Source organism: Equus caballus, chromosome 4 (genome assembly GCF_041296265.1).
Source record: "Equus caballus isolate H_3958 breed thoroughbred chromosome 4, TB-T2T, whole genome shotgun sequence".
NCBI classification, from domain to species: domain Eukaryota; kingdom Metazoa; phylum Chordata; class Mammalia; order Perissodactyla; family Equidae; genus Equus; species Equus caballus.
In genome coordinates, this window is record NC_091687.1 from 51,828,646 (window position 1) to 51,845,405 (window position 16,760).

Genomic DNA, 16,760 nt, shown 5'->3' on the forward strand with positions numbered 1-16,760 from the left:
AGAAAATAACTGAGCTTGTTGATTTGCAGTCCTTTAAACAATATGTTCTGATATTTAGCTGAAAGTATGTATTGCAACTATTGAGATCAATAGCATTTAGTACCTCTCTGTTTTTAGGCAAAGATAAGCCTTGTTGGTGTTTTCTATTAAGAGATATATATCCACTGAGATGAGAGGCCAAACTCGATTTTTCATGAGATATTTTTACTTTGGTCTTCATTGTCTTCCTGTCAGCATCATGCACGACGACCTGCCTTGTAAGACTGTGTTTTGTTGCAAACCTTTGCCACAGCCAGCATGTTCATACATAAATGAGTGCTTCTCTTCATGAAAGGAGAAAATATGGTTCTGGAAACGAACCACAGTTGTGAGTTAGTTAGCTTCCTCCATAGTCTTCCCTCAGACCTTGACACACATCTGTTACTGGGGCACGAGTTTTCATATGTTGCTTACCTTCACCTTTGCGTTTGAATGCTTTCTGGCATACTTCACATGTTATTTCCTTTGTTATGGGTTTCTCGCACATGTTTGCCACAATGGAACATCCCTTTTGACATTGGTAGCCCTTGTGGACCTTCCGGTGTCCTTTCAGACTGCCGAGTGAAGCAAAGTGTTGCTATATCTTTCATGGTTTCACTTGAAGAGTGACTCATTTTTCTGCTGGCACGGATGGATTTTCAGCTGCTGATGTTTCTCAAAGGTCTTCTTATAACCTTCAAAACTGCATACATATTGTTTTCACTGATTTTCATGTTTGCGTTCAGAATGTTTCCTCAAGTTTGATTTTATGTTGAATTTTCATCCAGCCACTAGCTGCACAAATAATCAGCTTTTCTCCAATGTGGATCAGGATGTGGTGACTCAGAGGGTAGTCCCTGATGAAGCCTTTGCCAGACTCTTCATTGTCACAAACAAATCTCTCCCCATGTGCTTGCACAGGTGCATGTCTAGTTTTCAGGCCTTATTGTCATTGGCTCTGCAGTCTGGTAAGGAGCAGAAAGACCTCCTGTGGAGGGCAGGGAGGGAGCGAGAACACGTTAGCCAAATCTCTACTATCAAAATATTTACTGGCTGTTGAGTGGATGAGGTCAGGAATTTCAAAAATATTGGGTATTGGGTTTGAGGACGATAATGGATGGGACCACAGCATTAAAGATGTAGTAATCCACCATGCGGCACTATTCTTTTTTTTCTTTAATTTTCGAAGGTGTAAGAACAGGCAAAATTGCCTGTTAAATGGAGGAGCAGTGGGCATAGTCACTTCTTTATTCATTAGATCTTATATAACACGTTTGAATTCTTGAAGGCCCTGTTTTAACTTACATTGGGCCATCTTAACTATTTTAACTGGGAGGTCGATGGGGGTCCCTTTTTGTCAAGCCAATCTGTAAGTGCAAAAGACTATTTAGTTTCAAGTTATTACTCATTGTTTCAGAGTATCTGCATCCAACAGGGAATATTTTAGGGCAATGGATATTATGACTATGGGAAATTTAGGCAAAGTTATTAAAATGAAGAATATCTTTTTTTTTTTTCTATTTTCTGTTTAGTTACTTACTCTTCTGAAATTAAAAGGGATGCCATGTTTAAATTTAGTGGGTTCCTCTGGTAAAACTATAATTCAAGACCCAGTATGATTAAGCCCATGAAGCTTTGTCATTGGTGCATTTTAGCAGTTGTTAAAGTTAATTTTGAACCTATGCTGTAGAGGTGCAGAAGGCAACCAGTACCCTTTTTAACTTTTTGTTATAAAAATTGTTTTAGTAAAGTTTGGATTTCCAATTGGGTCAAATTTTGGAGCTTTGAACTTAATTACAAATGTATATATATAAAATTTATTTATTTTTAATTTCCTCCCCCGTATCTATGTTTTTTCCTTTTATTTCATTATTTTCCCCTTGTTCTGGGCTTCCAGCCACCTAAGGCTGTGGTTTTAGTTTCTGTTTCTGTCTGATAACGCATAGTGCAAACCTTATAGGTGGTTACAAGAAAGGAGGGGAAGGGGCCCAGAGGCCTGCCTTGTAGGCAGTTGGTTCTTGCTCCAAGTCTTCCCAGTGCCTCTCTAAAGGATTGGTGTTTGCACTTGAGAGCTGTAGCAGCCATTCCTTGTGAGAGCGTAAGCCCCATTGTCAGAAATATCAGCCCCTTCTCACGTTGTGATGGGGAACTAACTAAAGCTCAAGCACACTGGCTAGGGGTCTTGCATTATTTGAGTAACTGGTAGGTGTTCTGAAGGGGGTTGCTGGGATGAGATATTAGTTTCCTTGTTGCCCTCCCCCCAGCCCCCTTTGGATTAGACATTGGGCAGCTGGTCTCCAAGAGTGCAGTCCATTATGCCTCAGAGGGTCTAGGGAGCATAAAGTTCCTTGGAGACAGCAATGAGGCATGCAGCAGCAAAGAAGACAGGTAACTGCTATTCCCACCTGAGCAATATTGACCAAGAGAACCAAGTGTCATTTCTTTACCACGGGGGTGCCCAACTAACATCTGCCTGCACAGGATTCGCCTGAAACATAGACAAACCAGACTTCTGCCCCAAATAATAATAAAGAAACTTCAATGTCAAAAAAGTGACAAGCCCCTGGAATAGGCCTCTGCCAAACAGACTGTGAGTGGAAGCCCACTGCGATACCCTGCCGTGGAAAGTGGAGCTCAAGTGGCCGATTGCTCCTATCTGTGTAAGGTGGGCCCGACCTGTGCTAGCATCCAGCCCCTAGAGTTGAGCCAATTAGCACTGTCTGTTTTGAATATTCTGAGAGACATGGCAACCACCAGCAGATACAGCAGCAGAATTTGAAGCACAAGCTCAAATTCCATCCCAAGCCACTCTCTCTGTGGTCTGGAACGAATTAGTAAAGCAAGAGCAGTCTTCCAAGAAGTTATCCAAGAGTCAGCAGTTATGGCCACAGTGCCAATTGTTTTACAAAACTTTAAGAATTCTTTTGATGGTGGGATACAACACACTGACACTCACATAGATGAAAGGCCTAATTTTTTTGTTACTTACAGCTACTAAGGGGAGATGGCTTCTATGCAGGGCTGCAAGGGGACTTGCACTTAGGGATGCTGTAGGGGGCAACTATGTAGGGTACCAATGGCAAGTAAGGTGGAGTTAGCTAGGTTCTGTAGGCTCCCTGATGATTGCCTCATTTGAATAATTAGCATAGGCATTATCCCTAGTTATCTGGTACTTGGGGCAAGTAGGGTGGTACAAAGTGTGAGAGCCTGACATGAGAAGTTTAACTTTTCAGAGCAACATGGCGGGCTTTAGCAATGCGCATGCTACACTCAGAAGCCTAAAGCAGCCAGACTACAAGGGTGAAAGCATGGCATTGCATAAACATCCAGAAAATTTCACAATATATAGGCATCTAGAGATTTCATTAAAAAATAATATGTTTAATGATTGAGAAATGCCTATTCTTTTTCATTTTTTGGCACATAAACTGAATGTCGAATTAGGCACTCCATTTTCTTAATTACTTTTTATAAACATGAAGCATTAGTTCATTTGATGAGTTTCTTTTCAGAAGTTTCTAAAATTCCAATAAAATGTAGAGAAATGATGTCAACTTTTTAAAACCTCCCATATGAGTCTTCACTTTGAAACCTTGAGAGAGTTACTGAATTTCATAAAGTGCTATATTTGTAATAAACCTACTGACTAGGGAATTCCTAACACAGATTAATTAAGCAGGGATATGCAAAAATAAAATATGTCAGTCTTCCTAGTTTGGGACGTTTTTAAAAGTTTTTAAAAAGAAAAACATTAACAGAGAAGCTAATAAACGTAAATTTTAGGGCTTATTAGCATCCAAATTAACATAGCAACTCGATGTAAAATTAACATGCTATTACAATGATTTTATACAGATTTGTGCAAAGCAACTTCAAGCTGATCTTTAATACAGCTCAGCAATTCATCTGTGTTACTCTAGAAACCGTCTGTCAATTTCCCCAATGATTAGTCCAATTTTCTCCTCTTTCCCTATTTGTCTCCTTCTTTCCTGTTACATTAGAGGCAGTTTTTCTTTTCCTATCTAGAGTCACTCCTCCCATCTGTGTGTTTGGACCTCATTATACTTTCTTGGGAATTTTAGCAACTTCCTTTTCCTGAATATTCAACCACAGCTTCTCAACTAGATCTTTTCCATCAATATGGAATCCTTCCTCGGCCTCTAGCCCATATCGTCCTTCACTTACAGTCTCTCTTTCCTCTACTCCACAGTGAATCTTTTAAAAAAATGATTTATATTCTGCTGTCTGCATTTTCTCTCTTCCTATGCATTTACTAACATACTCTGAGCCAATACAGCTTATGTACCGTTATTTACGGGACAATCCCTAATGGCCCTCATTTTGCCAATTCTAGGGGATATTTTTAGTGCTCATTTCCTTGATTTCTCAGCAGCATCTGACACTGTTAACCATTTACTCTTTCTTGAATTACCCTCTTACCTCTGCTTCCGTGATGCAGTATTTCTATACAATACCAGAATTAAACTACTTCATTGAAAGCAACATCAATAAGAGTGTAAGAAAAAAGAGATGAAATACATCACCAGAAAACCTGCTCACCCAAAGATAATTACATAATTGTTGCAGAGACTATCAGCTGTCCACAAAAATCCATTTTCCCTTCTTTTATAGTCACTGGGCATCTTATAAATCAGCTGAACTACATTTTTCAGCCTCCCTTGCAATTGGCTGTGACCATGTGCTAAAATTCCCTCAAAAGGTATGTGACAAGTACTATAACTGTCTTATGAAACTTCCTACATATCCTGCTCTGTGCTCTTCCCCTTTCCTGTGGGCATGTTGGGGATGTCAGAGATACAGTCAGCTTGGGTCTCTGAATGACTAAGTGGAGCAGAGGCACACCCTCTCTCATGGGCATACACACCCATCTCTCTGGGTTGGAAAATTGTCCCATAGCCTTCAAACTTCAATGTGCATCAGAAACACCTGGGAGGATTGTTGAAAGACAGATAGCTGGCCCTCAGTACCAGAGTTTCTGATTCAGTTGATCTTGAGTGGGACTCAAGAATATTCTTTTCTAATAGCTCTCAGGCTTTGGGAAATGCTGCCCTAGACTATTGCATAGAAAGAACAAATGTCTATTTTTTTTGGCCATTACATTTTGAGTCTATTATTAAAGCACTTTAGCCTCCCCTATCTAAGTCAGAAATGATGGTGGACACTTGGTCAAAATTATCCTATTTTCATGTTGGCATGAGCACCTAATTTGACATAAAATACAACAAAACCTTGTAAACACGTTGAGTGATTGGGAAATGAGTCAAACTGTCTAAGTTCTCCAGTTTCATCTTCCTAAAGATTGACCTATTTTTCCTAAAACTGACCCCCAGCTCCCAGGCCACAGTGTCTTGCTCAAGCATGCTCAAATGCAGGAATAATTAAAGAATTAAGGCTTAGAGTAGAAGAAATAAGGGGACAAAAAATGGGGGATAAAAGGCACTTCTTAAAGCAACATGATTTGGGATTTTGAAAATAAGAAAGAGAAAAATAAAATTTTGTTCCAAAATTTGTCTTCTATTCTGGGCAGGGCGTGAGGGGGCCAGTGAGGGAGAGGAATGTGTGTTATTTGGAGCCAGGATACAAACTACAAATGCCATTGAGAGAGAACAGGTGTACTGGATAGGAGAGCAGAAATGGTCACTGATTCAACTTCTGTAACTGATTAGTCGAGAAACCTTGGACAACTGAGTTCAACTATGAGGGGAGTGATCAAGAGGAGCCCTAGATCCCCACTGATGCGGGGTCGGCGAGCCAAGGAGTCGAAAGAAAGATTTCCTGGACTCTCAAGGTCTGGCAGTGGTGCTCTTTTATTTAGAGAATAGTACAGAATAGCATGGGGACAGGACCCATGGGCAGTGAAGAGCTGCTGCTTCTGCTGCATGGGGGCAGGACCCACGGGCAGTCAGAGCTTCTGCTGCCTGCTGCATGGGGACAGGACCCATGGGCAGTCAGAGCTCCTGCTGCCGCCACATGGGGGCAGGACCCACGGGCAGTCAGAGCTCCTGCTGCTGCCCCGAGTTGAGGGTTAGGGCTAATTTTATAAGGCATGGGTATGTGACTTATTTTTACTGGAAAAAAAGAAAAGATGATGTAAAAAGTCATTAAATGATTTCGGTGCAGATGGGGTCTGGTTATTGTGCGGTCATATAACTTTAGATACGAATCTGGCCATATAGATCGGCATGTAGGTGACGATGCCCTGGGCTTCTCTCCCTGGGGCAGTCCTAATTCATACCATAAAAAAAGTCCACTGGGTCATATAGTTTGGCATGTAGGCCAGGTCACCTTGGGCTTCTCTAGCTGGGGCAGCCTTAATCCACATCACCCACCAGATGGACGATCTGTGACTCTGTTACTGAACTGTGTATTTTATAACAGGGCAAATTGTCCTGTAATGATACATACATAGGCTCAAAACACTTTTAATGGATATAGATATATATTTTTTTATGCCGTTTAAATAGAGTAGAGAGAGGTTTCTATCCTTAAATGACATATTTTGGTTTAAATGCCTTGAACTTCTTTTTTTTGAAGGCATGAAATAGAAAATTGAGAAATGCTTGTTCTTAGCAGTATCCAGTAAGTACAAGACAAAGAAGAGAGCTTACACTCTTCCAAAGACAATTTTGTATAATTGCTTTACTAATATTTAGTGTTTCAATTTGTCTCGGTTTTAGGAGATGCTTTTATTTAATTATTTTCTAAATGTCCTCAGGCCATTTAATGATGGAACACAAGTTTTTCCTTTCCCATTATTATTCTTCATCTATTTCCTGTAACCAAGATTGAATTATTTAAATTGACAGTTTCTTTATTGGTTGACATTCAAGATACCTTGAATTTTTCAAGAAACCATTTGGACAAAGTAATGATCTCCTGTGTTCCTCCTTCTCTCCTTTGATTTGAATCATAAGCCCTAGAGACCACACAAATATTGTACCTAGAGTATCAAAGATATGCTAAATTTGCTCCTGGGAGTATATCTTATAACTTCGTATCTTCTCATGTCTTTCTTCTACTTGACTATTACTTGAAAAAATGGAAAAATTTCTGAGCAAGAACAAAGTATGGGCAATTAGGCAAACCAGAAATTAAAAAAATAAATTGAAAAACCAAGGTAGTCTACAGTTAATTTGATTTTTTAAGGCGGGAAGAGAATTGATGGATGACTAAAAATCAGTGCATTGTACAATGCATTATAAAGATACATTCACTGGAAACAAAAGACACAAGAGACTAAATTCTAATATTAGGGTGATTTCTAAGAATGTTAGAGACCTGGTTTGCTGTAAAGTGTAGAAAACTTGACAGTAATATGGGAGGTCTGGTCTTAAGCCCCAGCTGCTCCATCCCACATTTTATGAGGTTAACAGGTTTATTGAGTGAGCTAAATTTGATGGAAATGTGTTCCAGAAACCCCTTTATTGTTCACCAACTATTCCTCTTAAACATTCCTTTTGGATCAACCTTCCCGCCCCTGATTGCACATTATGCAAATCTCATAACTTCCAAGTTGTTTCTAATTCCTTTTCCATCATTATGATTCACTGTAAGTTGTTCAAAGGCTCAATCAGGTCTAAATCAGAGCTCCAATCTCTAATTCCTCCAAAGCTTCTTTCTTCTCCACAACTCCAGACTGGCCCATGGCTGAAAGTCTTCTAGTGAGAAAGGGCATTTTGACTTTTCTTTCACTTTCCCTCCTCTTTCTCTTCCTTCTTTTCCTGCTTCCTCTTGGACTGAGGAGAGGAAGGGAGAGTTGTGGAAGAGTTCCCTCCTATTTCTGTTGTCTGGCCTTTGTTGTTTTGCATGACAGCATTCATATATGGCTGCTCTCTTAGGGCATATACGTGAATTTTTTCAGAGGATGCTGGAGATCCCCACCGTGCATTGGACTGTAATGTGTGTTAGGCTCTGGGGACTCTCTTCTGGGCAAGCTTCCCTCTTTCATGGTGCACATTCAAGAAGACTTAAGCTGGGCTACTCTACTCTGCGTCTATTGGCCCATGAATCCTTGCCATTTCCAATGGTAGGAGTGCAAGCCCTTCACCCTCTCAGGTCTCTCTGTAGTAGTGGACTGTTCTAGCTATACTCCCAATCACAGAAGACTCCAGGCAGTAAACAGGTCTAAGCCTTCATGTACATGAATGCCTCTACCCTGCAGGGACTCAGTTAAGCACTGTCTTGTGCTCTACTCCAAGAGAACATGCAACATGAGACTGTGAGGTTCTGTGGCTCATAAGCATTCAACCATGGTGTGAGATGCAGTCTACCTCTCTTAAAGGTACTGCCAGTCTCTGTATGCTTTTCTTAGATCACCTTGCCTTGGAAGGGAAAGAGCCTCCATGTCCCAGTACTCTCTTCTGAGCTCACAGCTCAACATTCCAGATGAATTCCCTATTCCCATAAACTCCTCTAGACCTTATCTAGGTTGAATGGGTGTGAGTGTGACCTATGTTAAGTGAACAGGAAGAAACATTCAGAACGGCTCCTCCTATTTTATCAGAGCAACAAGGAAGGCTCAGAGGAGAGGCAAGTCCATCTTAGATAAGGGATTTAATTTGAGGATAACACACCAAACATAAACCACGTGGACGCTGGTCACTGGCCTCACTTACCTCTGGAAGGGAGAAATGGGTGCTGTGTATCTGCTTGCTGGCCTCTCCTTGGTGGGAGGGTCTTTTGTCTTGGGCACTGGGGTGCCTAACAACAAACTGTGGGGATGGAGGGGGCAAACTAGGCTGTGGCAAACAGTGGAGGAGCACAAGTTGGCTCTGGGCAGTCAGCTTCCTTGTGCCCTGGCTAGGCTCACTCTGCTGTTCTTCTCATGGCCACACATAAGCCTCACCTGTTTAGGACCTAAGACCTGGGAGGCTGACAGCACTGGTGGGCCATCTTGTGAGGGAAGGGATGTCTTTGCTGTGATAACAGCTAAGCTGCCCCTTAACAGTTATCCACATGGTATTTCCAGCTATTCCATCCCACTAATATTGATATTCCGACATTCCAAGACTAAAGCAGTAGGCTTTGGAATGCTTTTATACCCCAGTAGGCACTGTTACAGCTGCACTATCATTTCAGGATTATCTTGTTGGAAGCGTTAGGTCCGTTTTGCCGAGATGGAAGCAGAGCATTTCTGGATTGAAGAATACTGTTGGATGTCTATTAATAAAGGGTTCCTAGGCCACTGGTGCGGGTGGTCTCTGATATGGAAGAACCGCATTTGATGACAAGTTTGTGAAAACCTGTAATGAATAAATATTTCCCCACCAAAAACAAAAACAACAAAAGAACAAAAACAAAAACTTGCCCTGCCAGCTTTTAGAAGTAAAGTAAGAGTTACTTGTAACGACTTGACACTCTATTTAAAATATGGGAGCAATTTTTGCCTATGATTGTAAGCTTTGAAGCACTGGCTGAGAGCATAGGAAAAGAACATTTAACTTTCTGTTACAGAGATGTCGTGCTATTGAACAAGTTACCTAACTTTTACCTGAATTCTTCAGCTGGGCTGCTGTATTAACTTCCCATTGGTGCTGTAACAAATTACCACAAATTTGGTGGCTTAAAACAACACCAATTTATTCTCTTACAGTTCTGGAGGCCAGAAGTCTCGTCAGTTTCACTGGACTAACGTCAAGGTGTTGATAGGGCCCGTTCCTTCTAGAGGTATGAGGGGGTTATCCATTTTAGGGCCAGTTCCTTCTAGAGGCCTGAGGGGATTATCCATTTCTTTGTCTTTTCTAGCTTCTAGGGGCCACCCGCATTCCCTAGCTCATACTTCTTCCTCACATCACTTCAACCTCTTGTTTCCAAGTTGTATCTGCTTCGTCCCTGATCTCCTGCCTCCCTATTATAAGAACCCCTGTGATTACATGGGCCCACCTGAATAAGCCAGGATGGATCCTCATCTCAAGATCCTTAAGCTAGATCATATCTGCAAAGTCTCTTTTTGTTATAAGGTGTCATTTACTAGTTCTAAAGATTAAGATGTGGATAATTTTGGGGCCAATATTCAGCCTACCACAGTTGTTTTAAGGATTAGATAATATACATAAAGTACTTACCATGATGTTTGGCACATATTATCACTCAGCATATGTTCATTTTCTTCTTTCTACCTCCCCATCCTATATACTAGGTTGCATGACTTTGGTTAAGACACTTGATCGTTAAAGGGCCTTTGCTGCCTTATCTGTAAAGCTAGACATATTTATAACACTGCCTCTAGGGATATAAGGATGAACAAGATTTACTTAACCTCTGCCATCTTTCAGTTCTTAAGTTCACATTCTATTCAAGGGAGTGAACAATAAAATAGTTATATATATGGTTAATATATATATATATATATATAGTATTAATCAGTGCCATAAAAGAATTTAGTCAGGGAAGAAGAGACAGAATGATGGGGGAGGGCAGGGTCATGCATGGTCCACTCTGTTTATTTGGCACCTGTCAAATGTCCCTTCCATAGAAAGGACTCAACTGACCATATGATCTACAGGAGTATCCCTGCCTGCTCTACCCATCATTCTCTCTCTTTGTCTCTGAATTAAATTTTTATGACTCTAATTACTATCTCATAATACATTTATTTATTTTATTTACTATTTGATTGTCTGCTCCCTCTAATACAATGTAAGCTTCAGGACAATGGGGGTTAAGTCACTCTCATTCATCATTATATGCCCAGAAGAGTCTGACAAGAGTAGTGGCTCTGTTAATGTTAATCAAATGAATTACAGGGCTATATAAATCTCACTAAATACTAATATTAAAATTCTATATATTCATTTTAAGAAATAGTGGTAGATGCAAAGTTGTTTCATATCTAACAGGTAAAAGATATACAAATACATTTTTGAGCACATCTACCCAAAGATTGCAGTAAAACTCAATGGTGAACTTGTGTGATCATTTATCAGAAACCTACATCTTTTTTTTTTTACAACATCTATGACAGAGGATAAATGAATTGAAAGAGATTCCAATCCATAAATAAAATGTGAGAAGATAATCTGTATACGGAATTTATTCTAAACATCTCATACAAATATCTATACTTGAAAAAAGTTGTTTAAAATGTTTCTCTCATAATCTTTTTCTGAAAATTGAGTAACTATAGGCTGTATACAGGAGAGAAGAGTATTTTACCACAGATAAGGTAGGAAGCATACGGTATTACAAACATGTATGTAGATCTATAATAATTATGAAAATAGGAAAATATTTCAACTCTAAGCAGACTGAATATTTTAATCTGTGGCATTTTTATGTCCAATTAATATAGATGATTCATAAAAACATAGGTTTATTAAAATGAAAGCGTGTGGCAGTCTTTAAAAAAATTCTGGCCGCAATTCAATTTCAATTATACAGGCTATAAATGACAATTTAACTTTGTGACATGTTTACAAATTAGCAACTTAATTTATGGTTTTGAAGATGTTGGTCATTTTATTGATGTCCTTGTTAATAAATTGTTGATTGAAAATAAGAACACATGGTATCTACCTGTTAATTCAATTAGTCACTTTATATCTATTATTTTGTTTAAATGTGCACATTGGTCAATAATGAGATTCTGGATTTGGAAATATCTTTAAGTAAATAATATTCAATAGAAAAAATATTGCTTTTTTAAAAAAAATAAATCTCATTCAAGAATCTAATTGATTTTCAAAATTGAGGTTGGTATATGTTATCTAAATAAAATTTAAGTAGTTTTCCTAAAATATATATTGCTTATCTGATCTATAAAAATTAAAAGCAGAGTTCATGTACTATTCAAGTATATATGAGTCTCCCAGACCTTTCCACTAGTTCCAACTGTCTATGTTATAACGACTTGGTTGTTTGGAGAATTGGCATATATAAGCACTCCAAATTGTTTACAAGCTACGTTTTTCTATAATAAGGTCAAAAAATATATTTTCAGCAAAAGATACCAGAGGGCAGCAGGATGGTGATGCTCAGTGAGTACAGCCTTTCGAGTATCACTAGTTCCTTTAGGGTCAATGTGCTCAGAAGGTGGTGAGCAGATTCTGCTTGTGCAGGATGAGGTCCTGCCAGCTTGTGAGAAGCAGTGGGAGGAGACATCACCTAACTTCTCACTCTTCTACAGCAAACTAAATATGACCACAAATGCTTTGGCACACTTCCCACCAAAAGTTGGGGTCTCTTGTGCCTCATCTTTAATTTGAGCTGGCCTATGACAACATTGACCAATTGAGTTTGGCACAAGTAAAACTATTCCAGTTTTAGGCTTAGCTTTTAAGAGCATGGGTGGGTTCCACTTTGGTCTCTGTAACCCTGAGCTTCCATAAAAGTAGTCCAAATACCTTGCTAGAGAGATCAGATGGTGAGGTCCTGAGACTACAGGAAAAAAGAAAGGGAGAGAAATCCAGCCGAGCCCAGCCTTCTAGCAATACCCACCAAGGAAGAAGACGTGTGAGAGAAGCAGTCCCAGACCCTCCAGTTCAGCTCAGCCCCTAGCTGAATACCACCTAGTGATCCTAATCATTTCCACGTAGAGCAGAAGAATTGCCCAGCTGAGCCCTGCCTGAATTTCTAACCCCAAAATCACAAGATATATTATAGTAGTTGCTGTTTTAGCCATTAACTTGTAGGGAAGTTTGTTGGCAGCAAGAGGTAACCAGAACAACTCCCAAATAGGTCATCTTGAAACTTTAGCATAACAACTTGATATGTTTGAAAACAGTCATTCTCAAGCCATGTCAACAGATTCAACTCTAGACCTGGAAGCAGTGTCTTTACATTACTAGGTCCATGTTTCTGCAGTGGCTCTAACGATGAATTGTGGAGATAAATGACTCACACTTACAGAGTACATCAAAACTATGTAACGTCATAATGAGCACACAAAATCACTCATGTTCTGCTTTACAAGGTCTAGGAGAAACTGAGAAGGGCAGATCTGTCAGTGCATACATACTTCAAAATCAGTTGGTCTAATGCAAATCAATTTCATTTTCCTCTTTAGGAAAGAGCTAACCATTCAGTCAGATTTAAGACATTAGAACCATTTTCAACTATTGCTCAAATAAAATTTATATCAGAACTCTGTACCATCTGCCATTCTTAAAATCTATTGCAGTAGCTTTGCCTCATTTACCGATTTGAGATCTTCATTACTTTTTGCATAGTTTCCCAAATTCATTCCTCTAATATTTTCATATCATTTTCCATCTTAAAAGCTTTCAATGATTCCCTATTACATATGATATGAAAAATCAACTCCTTATCCTTGTTTTTAAGTCCTTCCATAGTACAATAAAATTTTCTGCTCTCTACTCCCAAATTCACTTTTTTTTTTAATGCTGGCCAGTAGATCTGTGACCAATAACATAGCATACTGAAGAAGAAAAAAATGGAAAAATAAGAGGACATTGTTATCTGTGAAGAGAAAGCTGACGGTGAGCCTCATATCAACAGACATTGTAAATTACTCTAGATGAAATTTTAAATGTAAAAGAAAACATTTTAATCCATCCCTGTTCTAGAATTTTTGCCCTGGCTTAAGGTAGCATGATAGAGTTGAATAGGTAAAACGGCTCATGTCCAAATGCGTGGAGGCTTTCAGATCATGGCAATGAGGTTCAAGTCAATTGAGAAACTACTTGATGGGCCCTCTTAAGAGTCCTAACTCATAGATCATAATAATAGACTCATGGACCAAGGGAAACGACAAGAAACATTTCCCCTTGGTTAAAATGTCTCTTCCAAGAGCCCATAACCTACCAGCATATATCCTCTGCTTCTCTCAATCTACCAATCTTAACTGATACTCTGTTTTCCACAACCCATCTTAAAACCACTCAAACCAAGCCCCAAGACCCTATAAAAGCCTGTCGTAACTTTCTCAGATTAAGAAACTCCTAAGGCTTGCCTGTGGAGTGTTCTCCCTTGCTACACTAAGCTAAATAAACTTGGCATTGTACAACTACAGGCATTCCCTTGTTACCCTTTGGTGAATGGGCTTCAAAACTACCACTAACTCAACATATAGTCTTGGCCTAGTTACTAATAATCATGAACCTCTTTTCTCTCTCCTTAGGTAATACTGATAATATTTATCTTGCAGTATTTTGTGAGGTTTAGGGACAAGACATGAAAAGTATCTAGTGTGGTATACAGTAGATAGCAAGCATTAGTAAATAATGGGTAATTATTAGTATATTTAAGTTGTTTTTTAAAAAATATGCATTGTGCCTAATAGAAATTTGGTGGTTTTCCTGATATAATTTCTGGTTTATTCCTTTTAAACTTACTTTTCATAGTAGCCCATGTCTGGGAATATAAATCTGAATGAACTGTCAGATAGGGATGTCTCCAATAGTGATGACTAATGCTAATTTGGAGGACTGAATAGAATGTTCATAGTCTACTGGCTTTTAAAAATTATAACTAAAACTGGATTCAATGACCTTTCAATTTTTCAGTCCTTGTTAAATCATGCATCTAGAAAAGGAAAATTCAGTGTCCTGTATTCTTGATGTGATCAGAATTTGATCAAGAATATGGGACAGGAAACAAAGGGAGGCACTATAAGAGTTTTTGAGACAAATAAGCAAAATATTTTAATAAAATGATGGTAAAGTAATGATAAAATGCAGAGTGTTTCCAATTTGCTTTTATAGTGCATGCAATTTCAAAATATAATTAATTAGGGAAGAGACCAATGCCAAGGTCAGGTTCCTTAGGAGACAAACTGTAAAACTCTGACATTTGAGTGTATGTGGTTTATTGAGTAGAGCTCTTAAGAACACCCGAGAGAGTTAAGGAAGCAGGATTGGGCGGAGGGAGAAGGTGAACTGCAATGCTTTACAAAGAGGACTTAGCTGAGCCCTGGGGGAGCTTTGGAGCTGGTGTTCCACTTCAGAGATTCCCCAAGTTGAGGCAAAGGGGCTCAGCCTTTGTACCCTTTCATTCCTCATCAGTCAGTGGAGAGGCAGAAAGCAATAGTATTAGAGAGAGTCTTGGCTGTGAGTCAGGCAACACTTCTGCTGCTGGGGGAACTAGCGTAGCGCATTGGTCCCATTGGGGGATCTATGCTGCATGCCTCAGCATCCACTACGGTGAATTAACAACTTCATCTACTTTTGTGCATTAGGACGTGTTATCTGATTATCTTCTATTTGACCTTTGAAGAAATAAGCAAAGTAAATATTAGTTTAAGATTTATTTAGGAAAGAAGTTTTAAGAAGGCTATATTATTAAATCTAGTATTAAGACTTTCTTAAAGTAATTACCCCCTCCCCTTATGTGCATGAGATTGTTGTGCTGCGGTCTGACAACTATTTTTACTTCGCTTCCCTTGTCAGCATTTACTCTCTGAAGTATTACACTGGGTTTATGTGTGGTGGAGATGAATGTCTTCAGTACTGGGTTGCTCGTGCTTTTGTTCTTTCAACGTAATTTTTTGGTTCCTCCTTATTATTTTATCAATGGCATAACAGTTTAGTTCTAATTTTGCTCTCTTTCTGACTCAGAATTGGTGGGAAGCTGCGTGAGACAAGCGGTGCATCAAGGGCAGCAAAGCTATTGAAGTATTTCCATTGAATATTCAATTGCTTTTGCACGGAAGAAAGCAACAGCTTTAGAGGTGTTTATGTGAGACATACATCACATACCAGTTTATGAGCTGAAACTTTCCCAAATGCACTGGCTTACATATGAGATTGTTACCACTTGATTAATTTATTTAAATGGTGATATAAAGTAAAACAACCATTTATGATATTTGTATCTGTTTTTGTTTTTCCTTCATTCAATTTCTGAGTGTCACCTAAAGGTTGATCTATATTAGTTTATTTCCTGTTGCAGTTCCTGGATCCATAAAGGCTATGTCCAGTACTTCATCAAGCAAAAATGGGAAGTTAATAAATTATTTTCTAATGTGGATCACACGACCAGGTACAAAAAATCTTTTGTAATAAATGCTAGTTAATATTGTGCTCCATCATATTTAGATATTTTTTCCTTCTTTCAAGCTTCAGTTTCTGTGATGTCATCTTGAGGTCTTCTACCATTGTGAGGAATTCTAAATAAGTAAAGATAAAATGCTTCCCTGCAAATATTTAAAGTATATATTTTAAGATAAAACATTTCCTTAGCAAGGCATTAGAACTAGGATGTTCTTGGGGACATAGAGTGCAAAATATGAGGATAATTTTGGCTAAAAATGATGGCTTCTTCTGCCTGAAATGAGTGATATGCACTTAGCATATAACCTATGCTTCATTCCACACTGGGCATTGCTATGAGTTATATGCTGCCCATTGGAGTCTTTAAATTGATTGTGGAAGGTTAAAAGATCATTTTAATTTATCTGTAGGAACAGTCTTTTGGTTAGTGCTGTTCATTTTCCATTCTCTGGTGAGACTCTAAAATCTCTCAGTGGGTACCTTATTTTACTATCTCATTGACACTGAGAAATCCTGATGAGTTAATCAAGAGCACCTGTGGAACACCTTTAGTACATCTCTGAAGGGTGATATAACACTAGAAATGAGAAAAATGTGTTCGCATTTTTGCTGTTTGAGATGCATAAAATTCTCATTTTAAAATGAATCATCCTTGCTCATCCTCTGTTTAGATAGAGGTAAACACATTTTATTTTCTGTTTTGCTCTGTTTTTGTTTCTTTTTCAGGTGAAGAAGATTGGCCTGGGCTAACATCTGTTGCCAATCTTCTTTTCG

The 16,760-nt window shown here is 38.8% G+C and overlaps 1 pseudogene; it reads right to left on the reverse strand.

Moving 5' to 3' along the window:
- LOC106783043 (transcription factor IIIA pseudogene) overlaps positions 1-16,760 on the reverse strand; it is a 43,854-nt pseudogene that overhangs the window by 488 nt on the left and 26,606 nt on the right.